This window comes from Lepidochelys kempii, chromosome 1 (genome assembly GCF_965140285.1).
Source record: "Lepidochelys kempii isolate rLepKem1 chromosome 1, rLepKem1.hap1, whole genome shotgun sequence".
Classification (NCBI taxonomy): Eukaryota; Metazoa; Chordata; order Testudines; family Cheloniidae; genus Lepidochelys; species Lepidochelys kempii.
Window position 1 is genome coordinate 158664900 of NC_136380.1, and position 6000 is coordinate 158670899.

Consider the following 6000-nt stretch of genomic DNA (forward strand, 5'->3'; position numbering starts at 1 on the left):
AAACAAAAACACAAAACAAACAAGAAACCTAAAAAACAAAACCTTCTCGAATAGCAACATAGCTTGAATTGGTCTGTGATGACCAGTAAAGCTGAAATGTTGCATTGGTGACAACTTCCCAGTCTCCCAAAGCGTCAACATGATGAATCAACAACACTGGTATTTAAATATGAATAGTCATTATTGGCTGCATAATGATTACTCCTAGAGCATTTTGACAACAGAGGAAAGAGAGAATCTAAGTTTCTCTTTTTTAACAGGTGGTGGAACTTCCTGGTCTTTATGAAAACTTTCCAGGATGTAGGTTTCACATTCAACACCACCTAGAGCAGAGTTTATCTCTGAGTTTTGACATCGCTTTAATGTTGCTTGTCCGAGACACTGTGCCTTAAATTATATAAACACACGCACACCCCATTACTATCTTCCCTTTTCAAGACAAATACAGGTTTCTTGCAAAACAATCTGTTGTATAAATGGTGCCTATAAACAAAAAGAAAAGGAGTACTTGTGGCACCTTAGAGACTAACCAATTTATTTGAGCATAAGCTTTTGTGAGCTACAACTCACTTCATCGGAGCTGTAGCTCAGGAAAGCTTATGTTCAAATAAATGGGTTAGTCTCTAAGGTGCCACAAGTCCTCCTTTTCTTTTTGCGAATACAGACTAACACGGTTGTTACTCTGAAACCTGTCATGGTGCCTATAAGTTTACCTCATACTGTGGTTATCAGTAATGTCTCTGAGGAAACTTCCTGTCTGGGACCTGCAGCTAGTAGATTCTTACCACTCTTTCAACCCACACGAGGAAAAAAACAACAACCACCAACAGAATTTATTTCTGAACACACCACTAGCTTCCATCACATTTCAAGCACTTCCAGACGTCCAGACATTCAACTGACTGTCAGCTTGGGAAAAGGAAGCAGGAACGATGATTCACCCTCAACCCCATCCCTAGGGGAAATGAGGATGTCAGCCGGGGGAAGACGTTCTGTTTCACCCCTACAGATTAGTCCCCTTACCCCAAAACGTACCCGTGCGAACAGTCTAGTCTCACCGAAGCCAGGGCAACTACTCATGCAAGAGCGTGCCGGACTGGGATCACCTTGTGTACAGCCTCTTCCACGCAAACTGTGTATCTTCAAAAGGCTTTACGGAGCGAAGCAGCGGTAGAGTTAATAAGTAGGACGGGGAGGGGGAGATGCAGGTGCCGGCAAAAGAGGGCAACCAGAAATAAAGACCCCCCCTCTCTGTCTGGAAAATTAGCACAAAGCTGTGACTCTTGGCCCGTGCCACTCACACCCTCCCTGTCACGCATAGGTGGAAATCATTATTCCCAGGCGGCGGCAGCAGGTGCATCTCCCTAACCAGCATCACTCCCCCCCCCCCCAGCTAACCCCCTCCCAGAGCCCGAGACTCCCCCCCCGCAGGTTCCCAGCTTAGGCACAGACCGACCCTAGTACAAGAGTTTACCAGAAAATCGCGCCTGGAGATCAGCTTGCAGTGCACTGCCTCAGCGCAGCCCTGGCTGCTGCTTCCTTGCTGCTCGGATACTTCCTGCTTCAGCCGCGCTGCGGGCGTGGCTCCCTCGGGTTTCATTCATGCTCAGCCGGCCCCAGCTTTCCGTGCGCTGGAGGAGAGCCTGTCCGCCGGGCGCGCCTCCCCGCAGCTCGGCCCTGTGGTGGGGAAGAAGCGAGCGGCGCCGCGTGCCCAGGGCCGAGAGGGGAAGCCACAGGACGCGGGAGAGACACAGCTCCCGCCGGTTATGCGGTTACCCTGCCCCGCGTATCACTCAGCAGCGTGTGCAGCGTGCTGGGGACCCTGAGGCATTTCATTCCAAAGCGTCCATTCCAGCTGTGTTTCCGTTGTTACAAGTAATCGCTGTCGGGTCACCAGTTTGGGCACAAATTTTAGGTTGTGTAAACACCGCCCTACCTGAAATGCTCTCTCGATGAAAACCCACGAGTTCCAGGGAACAGAAAACACGTGTCCCCCCCCGGCTTGTTCGATACACAATTGCAGCACCCTCGTGCTACGTGCAGTGGACTCTGAAAGCGAAACTGACCAGAAACACGAGTGAAAGCGATTGGTGTGTTTTTATTGGCCAAGCCAGGAGAGGCAACCAAATATAAAATGATGGAAAGTCGGGTTCTGCGCCAGAAATGAGTCCCACCTGAGTGGAGACTGCCTGGACCTTAGTTATATTTCTAAACTTTTGTTTTAATCAACAAAAGGTACTATTTGTAAGGGTTGTTTTTTTTGTTTTGTTTTTTGTTTTGTATATAAAAGGAGTTTTAACCTGACACTTTTAATTTGTGCATTCAGGCTTTTTTTGTTATGCTTTTGTATTTGTTTGAGATTTTGAAAATACAAGATACATTTCCAGAACAGTGCCTACTTATCAAATGTCATCAGTCTGAGACATGGTACAGTCATTGGCCCCAATCCTTCAAAAACCCATGCAGGTGCTTAACTTTATGCAATCTGAGGAATTCGATCGGGCTACTCTCCTAGTACTGCCAGTCTCAAATGTTCAAAAATTATGAGGCAGATTCATGAAAATGGCTTAAAAATAATGATTTGTGGGTTGTTTTATTTGCCATCTGGTTTGTGCATTTGCATCACATTTTTAAACTTTACTCAATAACCAGGAAGGCTAGAAATTTACTTTTTTTAAAAAAAATGAAAGCTGAACTGCTCATGTATATACTTGATTCCTGTCGCTAGGGCTTAAATAAAAATACTAAATATTGCTAGACTTATGATAAAATTGTGGGAGTGGGTAACACTGCTCACCATACCCAAAGAACAGAAGCATGAACGTGGGGAGGAGGGACAGCTCAGTGGTTTGAGCATTGGCCTGCTAAACCTAGGGTTGTGAGCTCAACCCTTGAGGGTGCCATTTATGGATGGGGCAAAAATTGGGGATTGGCTCTGCTTTGAGCAGGGGAATGGACTAGATGACTTCCTTAGGTCCCTTTCAACCCTGAGATTCTATGATTCTACAAACACGTAGGAGACTTTTCAGGATCAGACTCTGTCAAGAAACTAGGTCCTACATTTACAGGAAGATGGACTTAGTCTAATTCCCCCTTCTCTAATTTGTACAAACCCTTATTTCAGTTGTGTTTTTAAGAATCTGTTTAGTTTATTCAGTACTCAGTAATGTAAACAGTTATCAAGTAGCAGCTTTAATTATCCTCTACAGCACAGACAGCTTCTATTTTGTATAATGTAATATCCTGGGCTCCAGCAGTCTGCTTACAAAACATCTCACAGCTCTCACTGGAAAGTTATGCTTCATTTCATTTTCTCCCCTGTACTGCCTGTCCCAGCTTTCACAGTTAAACAAACTCATTCGCTCCTAACATGATTTTACTTATGCCTGATCCTGCAAACATACATGCTCTACTTTACTACCATGGGTAGGCCCATTCATTTCAATGGCAGTATTTAAACTAGTAAAGTTAAACGTGGTGTTTGCAGAATCAGGTCCTTGGCATTACATTGAAGCTTATTAAAATTACACTAGATAGTTGTGATCTTGGGTAGGCATTGTGCAGCTTGCTTTTTTCTGACATTTGACAATAGTGGCTATTGTCATTATATACACAGCTTCAAAAAGAGATTTTTTTAATTCAGTTTCCAAATACAGCCCTTTCTGTGGTATCTAAAGGAATAGCTCCACTACAAAAGCTATTGGAGAGAGTTGTTTTCTATGACTAGGCCCACAATATTCCAGTACAGGCCCAAACAAATACTGTACTTCACTTTCCCACTTTAGAAATAGCACTTGTCATCCTCCTCCAAGCAGAATAATTAGCATTCACAACTATTCAAGGTGGGGAAAAAACTGGCCCCTGCCTTGGAAGCTGAAGCATTGTCCTTGATTATGACCAATCTTATCCTCAAAGTAGACCATTTCTGGTTCACAAGTAATCCAGCAACTTGGGACCAATTTCAGAAAAACAAACACGCCTACTCCGTATGTTAAATGTTTAGTTTTGGCACAACTAGTAGAGAGAAACGCCATACAGTATGGGATAAATTGTGACTTTATCACAAACCCTGGCAGTACAGAGTTGCCCAGTCACCATATGGCCCCTTGTTCCTTTATTACTCCAGAGGAGAAATGATCTGCCTCAGCCTGATGCCTAACACGGACTACATCCCCCTCTACACCAGCTCAACAATGCTGGCTGGCTCATGGAGGTGGAGCCAAAGCTTTATCCACTCCCCATCTGTGCAACAAGTAGGGAAGCTGGGCCTCAAGGAAGTTGGTCTGTCCCAACATTCTCTCATCACTATTACAAAAGTGATTTATCCTCCCTTGGTATCCTGCTGTTAATTGAATTATCTTGTTAGCACTGACCCCCCACTTAGTAAGGCAACTCCCATCCTTTCATGTGCTGTGTATTTATACCTGCTGCTGTATTTTCCACTTTATGCTTCTGATGAAGTGGATTCTAGCCCACAAACGCTTATGCCCAAATACATTTCTTAGTCTCTCAGGTGCCACAAAGACTCCTCGTTGTTTTTGTTCCTACACTGCTATTCACTGTATGAGTGATTCTTACAGAGAAAGGCATAAGCTTGATTTGGTAACATCCAGTCCCTGATTTCAAACATCTCCTTAAAATAAATAAAAACAATTCTCCTCTTAAAGCTGAAAATGCTGCTTTTATTAAGATCAAATAAAAATTTCTTCCAGCTCGTTCTTCTCTAACACCAGAAACCGCCGCTGCATTTAGCACAGCTGCCAGCAAGTAAGCAAGAACACATACAAAGAGTGACAGGAGTCTGTGCCTGCCAGTTACACAGGAGAACAGTGGCAGGGAGAATCAGAAGGACAGCCTCCAGCCTGAGATGCAGATAGTGATATGGCCAGGAGTAAAGGATTAAAAAAAAAAACATCGAGAGGAGAATACATAATCCAGAGCACCATGCAAAATAATTGTTGGGTTTTAATGACTTTTTCTTTATAGAAGGTACGTATGAGGATGGCAGTACATTGCTGGATTGATTATACAAACCATTTCCTTCCTTGTTACGTCAGTACCAGCTTTCACATTGAAAAAAAAAAAAAAAAGGTGTGTGCTTATCTGCAAAAACAAACAGTTATTATGCTCTGTGTATTGACATATCCTTGACTACAACCCTGCTGACATCACAGCCTGAAAAAATACTCCAATTTCCTGGGTCAGAACGTCAGTTTCATTTATACAGAACTAAGGTGTACTCTTAACTCCTTAAAGCTCTGACTCAGCAAAGTATTTAAGTTCATGACTTGACGACAATGGGAGCTAGGCATATTCTTTAAGTGCTTTGCTGAATAGGATGCTTTGTTGAATTGGAGCCTTAATACAGATATTGCAGCCCGTAGCCACATATAGCATTTAGATGTACACAGCTGGTATGTGTTTCCCACCCAGTATGTTATATTGCGTGATCTCATTTTCATCTTATGATTAGCCTTTTATGTACATGCAGTTTCAGAAGTTTAAAGAAGCTAATGTCTTCTCTAGCTAACAATGGGTTACTATTTCCAAAGAAGTAGCAGAATTCCAGGCACTGGTACAACTATTGGTCTTCATTTGTTTTCATTAATTTTAACAGCCTTTGTCTCCCCAGCAGAGGACATGGGATATCATATGAACAATTTACACCAAAATTGGGGCCAGTCCAGATATAACCAATCATCAAACCTTGGTAAAGAAAAACAATCCAAAAAGAAGAGCTGGTAACAAAAGGGAGGGGGAAAATAGCTACAGGTGCAGTGATCTGGATTTATATCCACTTAAGAGAACCAACAAAAAACTCTGGTCCACATCCGTAGGAAGGGAGTTCAACAGAGTTCCTGAACCAAGACATTTCTGTTTCAGCCTGATTGAGATGGCACCTCTGAACTAAGGATGTGGTCCAAAGCCCACTGAAGTCAATGGGAGTCTTTCCATTGACTTCCACAGGCACTGAATCAAACTCACACAGCAAAGACAAGA

General features: G+C 43.3%; 1 protein-coding gene across 2 annotated transcripts in view; it reads right to left on the bottom strand.

Moving 5' to 3' along the window:
• SLC37A1 (solute carrier family 37 member 1) overlaps positions 1-1557 on the bottom strand; it is a 60260-nt gene extending 58703 nt beyond the window's left edge. For both annotated transcript variants that reach the window (XM_073359754.1, XM_073359744.1), the window contains exon 1: positions 1475-1557. The gene's annotated coding sequence lies outside the window, so the exon portion shown is untranslated. The remainder of the gene's footprint in view (positions 1-1474) is intronic.
• Positions 1558-6000: the final 4443 nt, after the last annotated feature.